The sequence below is a fragment of the Sus scrofa genome, chromosome 15 (assembly GCF_000003025.6).
Source record: "Sus scrofa isolate TJ Tabasco breed Duroc chromosome 15, Sscrofa11.1, whole genome shotgun sequence".
NCBI lineage: Eukaryota > Metazoa > Chordata > Mammalia > Artiodactyla > Suidae > Sus > Sus scrofa.
Window position 1 is genome coordinate 134,343,044 of NC_010457.5, and position 17,562 is coordinate 134,360,605.

General features: G+C 46.6%; 1 long non-coding RNA gene across 1 annotated transcript; it reads right to left on the reverse strand.

Annotated features, from left to right (window-relative positions):
* LOC110257068 lies at nucleotides 5,608-7,504 on the reverse strand. Its single transcript, XR_002339243.1, has 2 exons — nucleotides 7,191-7,504; nucleotides 5,608-6,339 (listed from the first exon to the last, which is right to left on the reverse strand). It is a non-coding gene; the product is annotated as an uncharacterized LOC110257068 (long non-coding RNA).

Below are 17,562 nucleotides of genomic sequence, written 5' to 3' on the forward strand. Positions count from 1 at the left end.
CCTTGCCTCAAGCCCACAAGGGCAGAGGCTGTGTGGTTTTGGTTGCATTCAATCCCAGGCCTTGGTACCACAGATATGGTACCATGATGGTGCTTAATACAGAGACAGGAAATGAAAATTGAAGCTGGGAAACAGCAATGTATACACAGCAAGAATCTCGGAGTTCCCATGGTGGTGCAGCAGAAACAAATCCAACTAGTAACCATGAGGTTGCGGGTTTGATCCCTGGCCTTGCTCAGTGGGTTAAGGATCTGGGGTTGCCATGAGCTGTGGTGTGGGTTGCAGACACAATCCTGTGTTGCTGTGGTTGTGGTGTAGGCAGGCAGCTGCAGCTCCGATTGGACCCCCTAGCCTGGGAACTTGCATATGCTGTGGGCACCCCCCCAAAATAAATCAAATTCAGCCCAGTCTTATCCTTTCTATCTTCTACTGCTATTCATTTTTGGAAACTTTGAGCTAAAGCAGCAAGTTAAAAAAATAAGGAACGGGACAACTGTGGAATCAGGCCCTAGCGTCGAGAGTGGTTCAAAAATGCACAAGGAATTCCTGGGAGGCTGGATCTGGGAGTCTATAGAAGGGATTTCTGAAACGAGTGGCCCTGGAGATGAAACAATTTCCCTGGAATCTTTCAGTCCTCCCGCCCGGAGTTCCTCCACTTCCTGGGTCAGGAGAGGGTCAGTTCCTCTCCTCGGGCACTAGGTGGCGACCAGAGCTGAACGACCAAGGCCTGGAGGGACAGCCTGGGTGGGACTGGGCCCACCCCCGCAGTGACCGAGGAGCTGGACCTTGTCATCTTGACGGTAGGCTGGAGACCAGAGAGAGTCATTCAGGCCAAGGCCTGTGGCCGAGGATCTGAGGGTTCTAACTCTGCATCCCCCCACAGTTGTCAGGGCCACCTGCTTTTCTGGAGCCACAGTTGCTGCAGGGTGCAGCCAGCGCGGGGGGGCCGGGATGCAGGAGTGGGGAGGGGCGCTGTGTGCAGCCACGGGAGAAGGAGGAGCCGTCTCTTCAGCCATTGGAATCTGTCCCCCTAGCCTGGGAGAGGAAGAGCTTGTGAAGCCTGATGGAGCCCAATGGGCCAAGCCTGCTGCCCATGGCTGCCCTGTATTCACCCAGATGGTTTTTAAAGATGCTTTAACAGTAGTGACACCTGTTAAGCTCTTACCACCGGGCAAGCACTGTTTTAAATACTTTCCGTATATCAACGTATTTAGTCCTCACCCTAGCACCATGGGTTAGATACTGCCATGCTCGTCATGAGGAAACTGAGGCTGAAGAACTTGTCCAAAGTCACCTTGCTAGTAGGTGACAGAGACCGAAGTCATTGCTCAATATCCTTTTGTGTTGCTTTTGAAATGACTGCTGTGGAAAGATTTGTTCAGTGCCATTCATTTATGCACCAAAGGTTCTTTCCATGGTCTTGAAGCTATAGCATCAGAGTGGTCCCACCTGGGAGAGTGGGGGACAGGGCCTGTGGGTGAGGCCACCAACACACTCACTAGTGGGACACTCACAGCTCCTTCCCAGGCTTTGCCTGCCTTAAGAGTCAGCATGTTCTAGAAGATTCCTTCTAGAATACTTCTAGAATCTTCTAGATTCCTTCTAGAATTGGGAAGGAGAGTATGATGGCCATTTCTGAGCAGCCCTAAAATCAGCAAGCTCTGTCTTTTGTGAAAAAGGTGAAGGCAACACATACAGCAGCCTGCACCTGCACTGGCCTGTCACCTGAGCAATGTCTGCAGGGTATTTTAAAGTGAGGTTGGACCCAGAGGATGGGTTCAAATGGAGGCAGAGGCAGGGATGTAGGGCCTGCTGGGAAGGTGTTTCAGAGTCTCGGCTTTGGGGACGTTTCCCTGTGTGATGCTGTGACAGGGACCTTAGTTCCTCAACAGGATCTGGTTGTATCTGGGCTCTGTCAAGCCCCATCTGCCTTTCCCACCAGGGAAAGACAATTTGTGAAAAGTTGTAGGTAATCCCTCAAAAAGAGACGTTGCTGAGGAACCCTATGCCATGTTCTGTGATAACCTGTACGGGAATGGATGCATGTGCTTGTATCACTGAGCCACTTTGCTGTGCACCTGAAACTAACACAACCTTGTAAATCAACGATGTATCAGTTTTAAAAAAATTCGCAACTTGGCAGGCTTGTCTCTGCACATTGACTGAATCACTTCGTTGTACACCTGAAATATTGTAACTCAATTATACGTCAATAAAATTTTTTTTAAAAACTGGACTGTGGTAGTTACTGTGGCCAGGAACAATCGGTCCATTTTTTCCCCTTGAATTTCAAGTATGGAAATGTTGACATTTACATTTCTCTGACTTCATGATGATATCTTGACTCTTAAAGGAAAGGAAGTTTAAGGGGAGAGTCCCATGGAGAGAGGAGGAGAAAAGTGTGGTTTTGGTTTTTCAAACTTAGGGTTTTCTGCCTAAAAGGCCATCAGCCTGGATCCACCCAGTCTCACGCTCAGTGGCAGGAGCCTCTGACCGGTTTGGCTCTTTTTTCCATGGGGGCGACAGAGAGTTCCGTGCTGAACATTGGCTCATCTCCAATGGTTGCCCTAGAGAGTTGAAACCACTCAGGGTTACTGCTGAATCGCCCATGTTCCAGCTGATCGCTGCTCAAGAATCAATACTTGACAGAAGGACCCGTGTTGGTAGGAAGGAAAATTGCTCTTAATCAAAATGCCCACAATCTGGGGAGATGGCGGCCTCGGTGTCCCTCAAACCCATCCCCAAAGATTCTGCTCTGCCATGAAGGGTTTTAAAGGGAGAAAGGGGAGTCGTCCCAGTTAATCACTGAGATGGGGTCAGAGGCGTCTCCATCCCCCACGGTGTGCAGGCTTGGGTGCTGGCTTCTTGTGATTTTTCTTTAGATCTTATCTTGTTCACACAGTTTGTTCTTGAGGTGACAAACGGGAAGCCAGAGGAGAGATCTGGTCATCCGTTAATTACTTATTCTGCATTTCCACTTCTTTGAACTATGGAAAGACCCAAGAGAAGATTTGAACGGTGTGCTAGGGCTGGAGAGAAGTAGAGCGTGGGGGTGCCTAGTTTAAGTTTACTGTCAAAAGGGGCCTCCTGCAGAGAGTGCTTTCTTGCCAAAAGCTGCTAACAAATCTCCACTTGTCAGGGCATCATTCTGTTTCCATGATGATCTGTCTTGTGCCATCTCTTCACGCTGGTACAGGGCACCGTGTTCTTAGAGGGGAAGATGTTGGTGAGTCTCTAGCATCTCTTTGCTGACAGCTGTGGTTGCCCATTTACATATATGGGCAGAACAATCTATAACTATTTTGATGCCCACAAAGATATAGCTTATTACAAGCAATAGCGCTCAATGCACTCTCTTAAGGCAAGGTCTTGGAGTTGTGTGGCCACAGATTCGGTACTTTTCTATAAATCAGAGGCAGGGGACATGGAGGGACCCTTGTTCTTGGCGGGGAGCAGGATTCTGTTCAGTTCCAACAGGAGCGTGCCACCTTCATGGCAAGCACTGCCTTCTTAAGTAACTTCTGACGGCTAGGAAGGATCTTGCCAGTATGTTGCACCATCCTGTTTAATTCACAAAGCTGTCCATTCTGTGGCCCCCAATTCCCCAGATCTAATGTACAGAAAGCGCTTCTATGATCTGAGCTGAAGGCTGCCATCTTTTAATTTCTCACCAGTGACTCTGGGGCAACGTGCATTATTTCATTAAGTGAAGAGTACAGAGCTCACTTAGGACTAAAAGCTTTTCCTTGGAAGCATTGGCATTGTACTGAAAAGGACCAGAAGTAAACATGACTAGGGTCCATTTACATAGACTCAATCGTCTTATAAAAGACCACATTCAGTTGCTGTTTACCTACCGGGCAGCAAAAACAGCCAACACGGCAATTAATTATTTAAGCAATAGCATCTCTGAGTTGCTTAAGTGATATTTATGGTATTTTGCTATGGCAACTACTCTTGTTTTGAATATTATTAAAAATCTATCAAGCTGCAGTAGTGGACTTCTGGTTTAAAATTGCACTGGGCTTGCAGCCCCTGACACAAGCCTTTCCCACCACTGTGAAAATTCCTGTTGAAGATGGAGAAACCATGAATATAGCCATTTGGCTGTTGGCTGGCTGGTTGTGTGGACCCTTGGGCAGAAGGGTCGTATGGCCAGAAGGGATAGCTGTGCCTGCTCAGGTTCAGATGAAATGCCATTTCTTATACATGTACGTTTCCTGTGGCTTCTATAACAAATGACCACAAACAGAGTATCTTAAAACACACACACACACGCACAAATTTATTATATTATAATGCTAGGGTGGCCGTCCTAAAATAGGGCAGCAGGGCTGTATTCTTCTGAAGTCTTTAAAAGTGAATCTGCTTTCTTGCCTTTCCAGTTTCACAGTTCATGAACCCTTCCTCCAACCTCCAGCAGCACAGAAGCTTCCGTTCTCCCCTCCCCCTTCTCCCTGCCTCCGCTGTTCACACCTCCTTCTCTGACTCTCCTGCCTCCCTCCCAGGAGGACTCTTGTGATTACACCCACCCCACCCAGTCCTCCAGGGGAATCCCATCTGCCGAGTCCCTTTTTCCCATTTAAGGTTACATGTTTACAGATGTGGGGGATTGGGTCAAGGACATCTTTGGAGGGGGTTATTATTCAGCCCGCTACACACAGGCTCACATGTCCTGTTCTGGAAACATCAGGATCTCCTGGGAGCTCTGTGATGCTCAGCTCCATGGGACTCCCACCAGCCCCTCCCCAGGACCCTGCCTCCTCTGACTTTGAGTCCACTGTCCTCCTCTGGCACCCCTGAATCTTCCCCAGCCACTTGCCTACCCTGAGTGCGTCTGCCTGTTTTGTGCCTCTGTGCTCTTATAGATGCTTGCCCCCGCCCATGTGCCCACATCCCTTCTCCTCTGGATGGGCACGCACACTCCCTCAAAGAATCTCTTGCTTTGGGCCTCAGCCTTGCCCAAGTCCTGCCAAATGTGGGACCAATGTCAAGGTAGTAAAGACAGCTCAAGTGGCTTCTTGATCTAATGAATAACCCCTCTGTCTCATCAAAGTCACACATAAACTTTGTATAATTGCTTCGTGCTGAATAAGAGAATTGTCTGTGACCTTGTATGAGTCATTTCCACTTCTGGTATCCTACTTGGATTCCCAATGCATCGATGAGTTTCATCAAAAGGTTTGAGAAGCTGCCCACGGTGGGGGGCACAGACACCTGGAGGCAACATGGTTCTGACTGTGAATCGTTGCCTGAGACCTCATTGCTGGCTATTAAATTGGTGTTTTTCAAGGCATTTCTAAATTGCCTTACCCTTCAAAGATTCTTAGAGGAGGCTGCATTACAAAATGGAATGTTGGAGTTCCCATCATGGCTCAGTTGTAAGGAATCCTACTAGTATCCATGAGGACACAAGTTCGATCCCTGGCCTCGCTCAGTGAGTTAAGGATTCCGCATTGCTGTAGCTGTGACTGTGGTATAGGCTGGCATCTGTAGCTCTGGTCTGACCCCTAGCCTGCCAGCCTGGGAACTTCCATATGCCGCAAGTACAGCCCTAAAAAAACCCCAAATATACAAACAAAAAAAACAAACACAAAACGGCAAAACTCATTTGTCACAGTGGTCTGGTTTTAGGCCATAATACAATGCGAGCTGCAGTGCAGGACACCCCGGGAGGAACAGAGGTATGGAAAACCAGCATCAGTGGGAAAAACACCTTCAGCACAAAAACGGCTTCAATGCAGAATGGTCCAGGTGCCCTCAGTGATGGTGGAGCCGACGGCTCCATCAGGTGCAAAGGGTGCTGTGCTCAGAGCCCACTGTACTTCAAGGGGCCCACGCAAATGTTTCAATTTCTTTTAAAGTCAGAAAGAAAAAAAAAAAGCTTTAGGGTCAAAGATAGTGTATTTTTTCTCACATCAGAAATAAATGAAAATTTTCAAGGCCTGGGAAGTCATAACAAAATGCTATAGTCTGGGGGCTACTCTGCAGAAATTTACTTTCTCATAGGTCTCGAGGCTGGACGTCCAAGATCAGGTGTCAGCGGGGGTGGTTTCCTCGGAGGGCCTCTCTCCTTGCCTTGAAGTCGGTCGTCTTCTGGCTTCCTCCTCACATGGCCTTTGCTCTGTGAGGACTCACACCCCTCAGAGATGCCGGTCAGACTGGAAGAGGCCTCGTTTCACCTCATTTACCTCATTGAAGGCTCCGTCTCCAACGGCAGTCACAGCCTGAGGGTCTGGGGGTTTGTATGTCAACATGTGACGTAGTGGGGATGGGAGTGGGGCAGCTTAATGCAGCCTATAACCAGGCCCACAAAAATCCTGTTAGGATGGGAAGGACCTACAAAAGGCAAAAGGGCCCATCAAAGTTGTGCTGTGTCTTTGTGATGGAAGATTAGTTTGCTTTCTTCGAGGAGGAGGATGGAGCAGGAGGGGGCCTAAGCCATACGGAGAAATTTGAGAACAGTCAGCTGACTTATAGCAAGGGTTTTAGTGCATTTACTAGGAGCATCTCAATAGCTAAGCATGTCCCAGCAATTCTTATTTAACTTTCTCCTTAAGAGATCTCACTACTTGCTGGACCCTCTATAAAAGGAGAAATTTTATACACTAGGTTCATTCAACAAACCTTGAATTCTTTTCTACTAAGCTGCAAAGAGCTACACTCAACCCTTTGCTGAACTCGGGAAAGGAAACCCTCAATGTGCTGTCCGGGCCCTTAGGTGACGAGAAAGCAGCAGGAAGCCGCCGGGTGACTCAGGATGAGGCCCAAGGCCCAGAACTTGACTAACGCAGGAGGGGGACGACCACATCCTGTCTTCCAACTCTGCTTCTCATTAATAGGAGGCTGTGTGCGTTCAAAGAATTCTGCAGGCATTAATCACCTCCCCCTACCCTGAAGGAGACTTTGTAACGTGGAGGAGTGTGTGCCATCCCTGAGGTCAGCAAACATCTCCCAGCAGGTCGAGGCCAAAGGAAGAGGCAGCCACGCTGTCCCGGGGAAGGAGCAGCAAGATGGCCCCAGGGTGCGCCTGGCCGCAGAGGGAGTGTCGTTGTCATCTTTCCCAGGGAACACGTGCAGGACGTTCCGTCACTCAGCCTCCGAGGGCGGCACTGATTCCCTCACGGACCTGTTAGGAGGAGGAGGGAATCTTGGGAGGGAAAGTTCTTGCAAAATACCCAGCGTCCTACCTGTGAGCTGTGGGTGATGCTGCCTGTTTAGGTTCCAGCGTTTTTTCTTCCACTGGGGGCTGGTGCTCAGTCCTGCTGGCCCCTCTGTACCATGGATTGTCCCAAGGGGGCTTGTCGGGCTGCCCCATTAATAAATGGGGGTTATCTGTGGCCGGAGGACACAGGAGGACATTCTGCTGCCGGTTCAGTGACCAGACTAGATGAAGCCAGAGGCCTAAGGGAATGGTTGGCGAGGTGTCTGTGATTTCTTCTTCCCAGCTGAGCTCTGTGGGCACTAGTGACTTAACCCAGACCCAAGGGCTCCAAGGTGGCAATGACCTCTAACAAGTAATCTGTTAACGAGGAACCTATTAAGACTAGTCGATAATTAACATGGGTTCATGGAGATGCTCAGTGAAGCATTTCCAGGGCATCTCACCACTTAAGAGTAATGTTGCTTGGCCCCTTTAGATGACAGACTCAGACTCAGATGATGAGATCAAACGGACAGGAAGTCGTAACTCCCCCTGTTGCTTTCCCGATGAGTCAGGATAGAACAGGGTCTTAAATGCACCAGAAATGCTTTGCAGAGAGTTTCTGCTCCAGTAGGTGGGAAAATGCATGAGCAAGTGGCTGGCAGGAAGGAGGCGCCTGCCCTTCCTAGGAAAGCCTGAGTTAACGTGTGGTGAATCTGTGTTTGGTATAAGGCTGGTTATTCTCTCTGGAAGCTAATGTACAACTCTGCTGCCAGATTAATGATTAAACGAAGCCATTTTCAGGTTAATTCAATACTATAGTCTGAGTGTGGGGCACAAGCAGGAAGCTGGACATCTTGAGGCAGCCCCGTGGTTTTCCTGATACTGAGCTCAAGCCAAGACTCCTTGAATTAATTATGATGGGGGTGGGTCAACCTCGGCGGCCCCTCTAGGCCATTCCACACTCTCTCTGAGTCTAGGTTTCGGGGGAGCTTCTCAAGAGAGTTCCAGCCGTGAAGACTCTACCCCACGGGAGTCTGTTCCATGTGGACTCCCCACAAGGGCGAATTCGAGACAGGAAAGAGAGGAGCACATGGCGGCCACTCTGGGGGGGGCGGGGCGCAGGCCAAGCTGTGCTGAGGTCCATTGTGAACCTCACTTGCTCTGGTTTCCTGGGTTCCCATATGGCCTTGGGAGGCCAAGACTTGGGAAGAGAAGTGAGTTCACCCCAACTCAAGGAGGTCTGGTCATTGCTCTTAAATCTTCTTCTTCTTCTTTTTTTTTTTTTTTTTTTTGACTGCACCCATGGCATGTGGAGGTTCCCAGGCCAGGGATCAAACCCACACCCCAGCAGTGACAACATCAGATCCTTAACCCACAGAGCCACCAGGGAACTCCCTCTTGTACTTTCTGAGTATCTTCTTTCCTTCAAACAATCAATAGAATTAGTCTGATCCTTTCCCCACACTCCCAGCACCACCCAGTCTCACCCAGTTCTCCCCACAGCTCAGGGCTGTCCCTTCTTTGCTATCCCATGCCACGTGACTTCTCTAAGACCCCCAGGGTGACTTCCTGGGAGATGAAGATCACATGAAATACGAGGAAATGTAGAGAAAACCACTCCCTGCCCATCCAAAGTCCCAGAATGCTGGCCATGAGCCGAGGCAGGCCTTCCTCTGTCCCTCTGCCTGCTTGCAGAGGCCACCATGCTGTCTGGTGGGAGTGGGTAGAAAGTGGACACAAACTAGCTGGGTCCACTAGGGCAGTGGACATGAACCAGCTGGCTATGGATAGGCGACATTTCCTCTCACCTGGAGGCTGATTTCCAGCTCTTGGTGGTAACCGATGGGCTAGCCTGAGTCTAGCGAAATGCTCTGGTCATAAACTTCACTTGCGCTGGACAAAAAGCCTACCTCAATGCTTCAGGGCACCAGACTCACTTCCGAGGGGGGCCATCCAAAGGCTTTATTTAGAGCAGTCCTTTTTTTTTTTTTTGCTGCCTTAGTTAGACCTGCTCAGCTTCCCTGAGGCACTGAGAGTTTCTTGAGGTCAGACCAAGATTCTGCCAAATTAAGAATGTAAGTGGAGTCTCGGGGCACGGGAAGGGCTTCCAGGCAGAGCCCCTTTGCAATTAGAATGTTAGTTTTAATGCAGGAAGGAACCGGGTGTCATGGGTGAAGATAGATGAACCTGGTCCGCGGGCCAACACGTGATTTAGGAACGGATTAATGGCGCTGGCAGAATCTGCTCTAGGAGGGGAGACAACTCAGGCCAAGAATAAGGCCAGACTTTCCTCCTCTCAGTGCAGGACTGTGATGCAGAAATCCCTAGAGCGGAGAGACTGGCAAATCACCCCACAGCTGCACTGCAGTTGTGTCTGTGTGTGTGGCTTCTGCGTAGAAGTCAGACCTCACCATCACATAATGCGACCCTCCATCCCCAGATCTGGGGGAGTAGTGGCCCCTGAGACCACAATAGAGATTCTTACTTGGGTTGGGGGTTGTCCAGGGATGTGGGTCAGGCTGAGACTCAATCCAGACAGACTTGAATCTTGCTGTCAACCACTTGTCTGCTTTCTTCTCTGTGGATCTCTGTATACTGGACATTTCATAAAAATACTCATACCTGGGGGAGCCTTTGATGTCTGGCTCCCTTCACTGAGCATAAAGCTTTCAAGGTCTATGTCACCTCATTATGGCGCCTTGGGTTGGGGGTGGTAGGCATGATGTACCCTAGTCTTGGAAACAAGGAACACAGCTACCAGCAGGTATTCATGCCTCCCTTTCACTGTTAGGAGTTTGAAGTTTCTTAAGGGAAAAAATGGTTTAGTGGCTGGACATTTGTGCACGTAAGTCCTACGATTTAGTTCGGATTTTCACACTTCCAATCGCATAGCCATGAGTACACAGAGTTGTATACAAACCAAACCCAAACAAACAAACGAAAACCCCAACCTGAGTCGGCTGTACTTTTGGGGCTGTTTAAGGGCTGTTAAGGGTTGGATGTCAATCAGTTTTCTGACTGGGGCCAAACTCTGCCCAGAGCCAGCTGGGGGTTGGGGTGATGCTCCTTCACGTTGTGAGTAGTTGCTGCAGACAGAAGGCATGTGCATTGTCCTCCATTCATGGTCAGGAGCCTTCCTTGAACTGAGGCCGGATCCTTTTTTTTTTTTGAAGAATGTTGACAAGACTAGGCTGATTTTTCTGGGCTTTGACCCCACCAGGGTCTCTGCAGTGTCAGGATCTGTCCTTCTAGAAAGATTTAGATATTTCATCTTTTCAATTGCTCCAAGATTGATGAGGCCTGGGGACACTGACTTGTACTAATTCCACTTGCAAGAGTCTGATTTACAGCCTGAAATTTGGTTAATTTCCTCTTGGGGTTTGTATCAGTCAGAATCGGCTTGGCAATATTGCCCTGCTAGTGCCAAAACTCAGGGCCTTAAAGTAACAGAGCTGTTGTTCTTGTTGCCCTTCCTCCGTGTGGGGGCGTGGTGTCACCTCCACAGCATCTGCAGAATATGGGAGTTCCCAGGCTAGGAGTCGAATTGGAGCTGGAGCTGCTGACCTATGCCACAGCTCGCGGCATCGCCATGTCCTTAACCCACTGAGCGAGGCCGGGACCAAACTCTCATCGTCATGGTTACCAGTCAGGTTCATTACCACTAAGTCACAACAGGACCTCCTCTCTAATAATTAATGACGTTGAGCATTTCTCACGGGCCTGTTGGTCACCCGTACATCTTCTCTGGAGAAATGTCTCTTTAGTTTTTCCATCTATATTTCGGTTGGGTTGTTTGTTTTTTTTGTTGTTGAATTGTATGAGTTGTTTGTATATTTTGGAGCTTAAGCCCTTGTCGCTTGCATCATTTGCAACTACTTTCTCCCATTCCATAGCTTGTCTTTTTGTTTTTTTTTTTAATGGTTTCCTTTTCTGTGCAAAAGCTTGTAATTTTTATTGGGTTCCATTGGTTTATTTTTGTTTTTATTTCTATTGCCTTGGGAGACTGACCTAGGAAGACATTTGTATGGTTGATGTCAGAGAATGATTTGCCCATGCTCTCTTCTAGGAGTTTTCTGGTATCTCGTCTTACATTTAAGTCTTTAAGCCATTTTGAATTTATTTTTGTGTGTGGTGTGAGCGTGTGTTCTAGTTTCATTGATTTACATGCAGCTCTTCAGTTTTCCCAGTACCACTTGCTGAAGAGACTTTTTTCCATTTTATATTCTTGCCTCCTTTGTCAAGGACTAATTTGCTGTGGGTGTTGTGTTTATTTCTGGGCTCTCATCTGTATGTCTTTTTTTTTTTTTTTGTCTTTTTTGCCTTTTTTAGGGCTGCTCCCATGGCATATGGAGGTTCCCAGGCTAGGGGTCTAATCAGAGCTATAGCTGCTGACCTACTCCAGAGCAACAGCAACACAGGATCCGAGCCACACCTGTGACCTACACCACAGCTCATGGCAATGCGAGATCCTTAACCCACTGAGCAAGGCCAGGGATCGAACCCACAACCTCATTGTTCCTAGTCGGATTCATTAGCCACTGAGCCACAATGGGAACTCCTGTATGTCTGTTTTTGTACCAATACCACATGGTTTTGATTAATGTAGCTTTGCAATACTGTCTGCCAACATGTGGTATTTGTGTTTTTCTGCCTGACTTACTTCACTTAGTATGATGATCTTTAGGTTCATCCATGTTGCTGTGAATGACACCATCCCATTATTTTTTACGGCTGAGTAATACTCTGTTGAGTCTATAATACCACATCTTATTTATCCATTCATCTGTTGATGGACATCCAGACCACAGGGTTGTGTATGTTGACTGTTATGAGTTGAACGAGCCTTCTTTGCTCTCTTCTGTCAACTCAGTTTGAAGATCAGGTTACTGTTGACCATAGGAAATAGGATGTCCTGTATTCTTTCATTTCTGTCCAGTAGAAGCACACTGCTTCATGGTAAACATTCTGTAATAGGTTTAATTATTACTTTATATTTGCATCATCTATGTGGACAAATAGACATGGATAGTTTGTGTATATGTATGTATGTGTATATATAATTACATTTATAGCTTTGATCTATAATCATCAATGATCAATTTCATGATCAATATCAGTGAGGTTTCTTATTGTTTTTTGTGAGCGTTTTGGAAGCACACTGGTTTCCTTGATTATATTTCAGAACTATACTAGCATTACTTGAAAAATACTTCTCTTACCCCTAATTATGAAGGGGGTCTCATGGCAGCTCTCCGTGAACTGATTACAATTCCAAGTTTTGAAGTTCTAATGTTGCCTAGTAAAAAAACTATGATTGTATTATCTCAGGATTTTCTGTGACTCAGTTTGGGATCCTCCTCAATTAGAGAGTAAAGTGTTTTTTACTTATTTATCTAGTTTAATACTAAATATCTCCACCTATGGTGATCACGAAACTGTCTTCATTGATAATTTTACAGCTGAATAAAGCACATCTCCTCCTCCCTTTGAGTTAGCTTAAATTACCATATATTTTTCTAAATTGTATTTGATTAATCTGTTCTACGCCTAATTGTTCCACAATGGGTTACTCATTTTCACTTTGATATTTAAACATTTTTAAGGTTTTTGATGTTTGTCGACTTTCCTTGAGGCCTTCCCTCTGCCATACAGAGCACAATTAAGGATAAATTAAAATGCACAGACTCGCTGAGAATATGCATTTCCAAATGCCTGTCTTTGCTTTGCGAAGGTTTGTATCAGACGCCAGCTTCCTATCAATGAGCAACCACTTACTTTTTGCACTGGGCTCTGGCCACAGGCTTTACTGGGAATTATAAGGCTGACTACAGTTCAAACCTCAGGAGCTGATCTGGGCCTTCACCTTAAAATTTGGGGTCTTCAGACTCATAGATTCCCTTGGCAAATTGCTCCTCTTTTTTTTCCAGAGTGAAAATTACCAAGAAAGAATGACATTGTCTTGCTTCCCCTGGAGATCATGTTCCAGTGGTTCACAGAGGGACGAGGCAGGGGGTGGACCCACCTCCCAGCTGAATTCTCTCCTCCCTCTTCTTCTGGTGGTGGCTTCCTTTGGCAATGGCTAATGACGGTGAGTTTTCACAGCGCCCCTGACGTCATCGCTTCTATCAGAGCCGGGTCGTGGGTTTTAGAGCCAACCTGTGCAAGGTGCATCCTCCTGACACCCACATCAGCAGCTGCTTGACCAGCAGCCCATATCCAGTGATGCCATGCAAGAGTAAACAGCTGGCAGCAGTGTGTCCCCAAAGCAACTGTGGCTGTTCCCTGTGATGTACAGCAGCTCTTGCCCTCAGCACCTTTTGCTGTGTCCTTGAACTTCAAAATTGTTGTTAAGTCTACATTAAAAACAACACAAAAGTTTTCAGGGTCTCTAACGTACCTATCACTCTGTCAGCCTCTCTTCTATCTAAGGGCAGCTCAGAGGAGCTCTGAGAATTGGCCTTTGGGAGTGCAAGTCTGAGGCCTTCCTCAAACATAAGGGCCCTACAGCAGAATCCTACACAGAGTAAGGGCTCGAGTAGCCTTTGGCAAAAAATCCAGTTTCTAGAATGGACCATTGAAAATCGCCCATTTGTGACTATTTTTTGACTTACAAAAACAGTTTCATATCATTCAACTTAATCTATGGATGTAGCAAATTTCATCTCATTAAAATTCTTGTAATATATATTATTATTACCATTCAAAATTGTTCCTAAGATAAAATACGATTATCTGAAAATTTTGGACTTGGCCCATTCTTAGTCATTTTACTCTTTTCCTAAATAATCTGTGCTTTATATAATTTTAAGGCCTGAGAAAGACTCTACTGTATGTGTTTTTTCACTGTGTAACATCATTTGATGCAACACCCGATGCCTTTCTTGTTCTAAATCTAAAATAGATCAAAGAATCACTAAGAAATTTGATCAGATTTCCAGTATGAAATCAGCACCTCCTTGAAATTCTCACAAACACAGACATAAAAACAGCAAAATACTACAACTCATTGCAACCTAAAACACGGATAACTAGCAGACATCTTAATGCCATGATCATGAAGGAACTGACATCGATGATAACACAAAACAGAGCTGGATGAAATAAAACAGGCAAACACAAACAGTTATGAGGATTCAACTGATGGTACTCCCAGGCTTTGCTTGACCACAATCAGGATGACTTCTTTTTTTTTCTTTCTTTTAATCACTTTATCTTCTAATACAGGGACCTAGGACCATCAAGGGAATTGTGTGGTCAGCTACTTCTTCTTAGGGGTTGCTCCTCTCCCCACCAACTCTCATCTCTACTCTTCCTGAAAAGGTCATGCAAAGGAGCTGGATGGAAGTGGAAAAGTGCATTTTGGGAGTTGTAGGCAGGATGGAAATCAGTGCATTTTGGGAGTTGTAGGCAGGATGGAAGAGGAGCAGTACCTTTTGGGAATTGTAGTCCTTGGGAGGATGCAATAACAATGATTGACAATATCTATGGAGTGCTGCCAACACTTTAGGTATTGTATTGAGTGCTTAGCATAAATTATTCAGGAAAATTGTATTAAATTTTCCACTTTCCACTTTCTAGCAGTAGCTGCTCTTAATTAATTTTATTACTTTACTGTTGGGAATTATCTGGATTCCCCTTCTCCACCCAATTCCAAACAAGCTCTTATACAGCTTTCTGGCTAAATCCAAAAGTTCTTGAAAATTATAGACCTATCATCCCCAGCAGATCTGTGCTGCTCCCCAGAAGAGCTCTTTCCATTCAGGGATGATTCAAGAACAGACCACGCTAGGGTATGCTCTGGTGAAAGTGTACCTGTGCACATTTATAATTGCTCCAAAGGGCATTCACATTAAGCAGGGCCTATATTAAGAATTTTTAAAACTGCTTTAAAAAAAAAAAAACATCTTGCATATTTAGTTTCCAACCCAATTCTGTAAGGTCAGGTCTGCAAAGCTGTAATTACCTGTATAACTAAGGTAAAATATATTATTAAAATATTCTATCTTGTGTCTAAAAAGATCCTTTTTTTGGTTTTGTGAAAATTATGTATGCTTACTATGAAGAATTCAAGCAAGGCAGAAAGAGTTCAAAGAGGAAATTTAAAGAGAAAAAAAAATCACCTACTTCTGCCCCTGAAAAACAGCCATTCTTGGAGTTCCTGCCATGGCATAGTGGGTTAAAAATCCAACTGCAGCAGTTCTAGCTGATGTGAAGGTGTATGTTCAGTCCCCGCCCAGCACAGTGGGTTAAAGGATCTGGCATTGCGACAGGTGTGACGTAGGTCGCAGCTGTGGCTCAGATTCACTCCCTGGCCCAGGAAATTCCACATACTGCAGATATGGCCTTAAAATAAGAAAAAATAAAAATAAATAAAAAAAAAAGAAATAGTCATTCTTGATTTGGGGAGAACACAAGCCCAAAGAAAGATTCTTAATAACTGAAGACATATTTAGGCAAAAGGATTTCCAAAACATACTTCATGTGAATTCTATTTAGAGTTTGCATTTTTATGAGAACTGCCTACAGAGTGTGATTTGAGGTTATCGCATAATTCTTCCAGGTTGTCAGATGGGCATGAAATCCCACCTCTACCCCCTCCATGCCTCCCCCTCAACTCCACCCACTGCTGAGATTTCTGTCCAATTTCCAAGATTCTGCTGACCTTGGGCAAGTCACCCCACCTCTCTGGTCCTCAGACTTAGCCGCCTCAAGATGAAGGGGCTGGGCCAAGTTGTCCCTATAGGCCCCTCCGTGCCTCACATTCTAGGAGCTATTTTCCTAGTTAAAATGGAAAGGCTCCTAAGAGGTGCTTGGGTGGCTAGGGTGGAAGGAGGGAGGAGGGGCGAGGGTGGGAGGATGGCACCTGGCGGGCCCTGGGCTTCGGGAGTGTCCCGTGAAGGAAACAGATGCTTGGGCTGGAAAAAAAAATGGGGAGAGAGGGACCACATTTAGGAGGTTTCATTTCTTCCGCAATTTAATCTAAGGTTGACTTAAATTTTAATGCATGGCTTTGATTGTCAGTTCATTAAAAAATAGTAATTATATGGGCAATTAAAGCCTGAAATTAAAAACACACAGAGACGTTAGCGATAGGTCTTTAAATTACACCGAGGCTGCCTGAATTTCCAGTCCTGATTGTTTTCAGATCATTAACCCATCGACAGAGGTGTAGGGTCTGACCAACAGCTAACGCAAGATAAGAGGGGGAGACAAAAAAGAACCGTCCCAAAGTGAGCGCAAAACTTCCCTGAACAGAAAATCGGAGTCAGAGCTCTACCAAGCCTCCCTTTATGGGCATTTGATGATCTCACACACTTTTCCTTTTCGAAGTGACCATGCGGGTTGAGGGCTATGATTTGCACAATTAGCGAGTATGTAGTAACGAATAGATTGCATCAACCAAAATAACTGAATCACTTGCTGTGGGGCAGAAACTAACACGACGACATTGTAAATCAACTACACGTCAGTCAGCCACTGAGTGGCTGGTCCACTGAGTGCAAGGGCTTAAACTTTACTCAGTGGTTGTCTATTTACTGCTGGTCTGAAGGGTAAGCTGCCGGCCGGCAGGGACTTCCTGGTTTCTTCTTTGCTGGGTCCTGGAGCCTGGGGTGGAGCCTGGCTCAGTCAACATTAGTGGGTGAGGCACCCCAGGCTTGCCTGGGAAGATGGGCTTCCTTCTGGGGAGAGATGATTTGCAAAACAACCAGGACGGAAGATTCTTTCCAATGACTGTTCACACCCAAAGATGAGGATGCAGAAAGAATCTCCCCAAGCATGACTGAGATGGAATATCCCAACAACCACAGCGGGTGGGGGGCTGACCGTATTTATTTGATTTAAGAAAGTAAAGCTGTGGGTTCCAGTTACCTGTTGGGGCATAACAGACCTCCCCAAACATAGTGGCAGAAAATATCAAATTTTTTGTATACTCACAGGTTTTGTGAGTCAGGCATTGGAGAGAGATGGTTCTTCTCTGCTCCACGGTGTCTGGGGCCTCACCTGGGAAGATGTGGAGGGCAGAGGGGCTGGGATCTTCAGAGGCTCCGCCCCACACGTGTCTGGATCCTGGGCTGGGGCCACTAGGAGTCTGGACTTGGTGGGGTCTTCTGACCACAGCCCCTACCTGTGGTCTCTCCCTGTGGCTTGGGTTCCTCAGCAGGGTGGCTGGGTTCCAGGTGGAGCTTCCTAAGCGAAGAGGCTGCCTCCCCTATCTGACCTGGCCTGAGAAGTTACACAGCGTCACTTCCACCACTTGATTGTCACAGCTGCTCAGATCCAAGGGCCATAACCTGCCTCTTGATGGAAGGGAGGCCAAAGGACCTGTGGCCACTTTTTAGAACTTCCCCAGAGTGCGAGGTCTTTCCATCAGATGTCTGCATGGAGACAAAGGGCATTTGATTATGCCCTGAAGG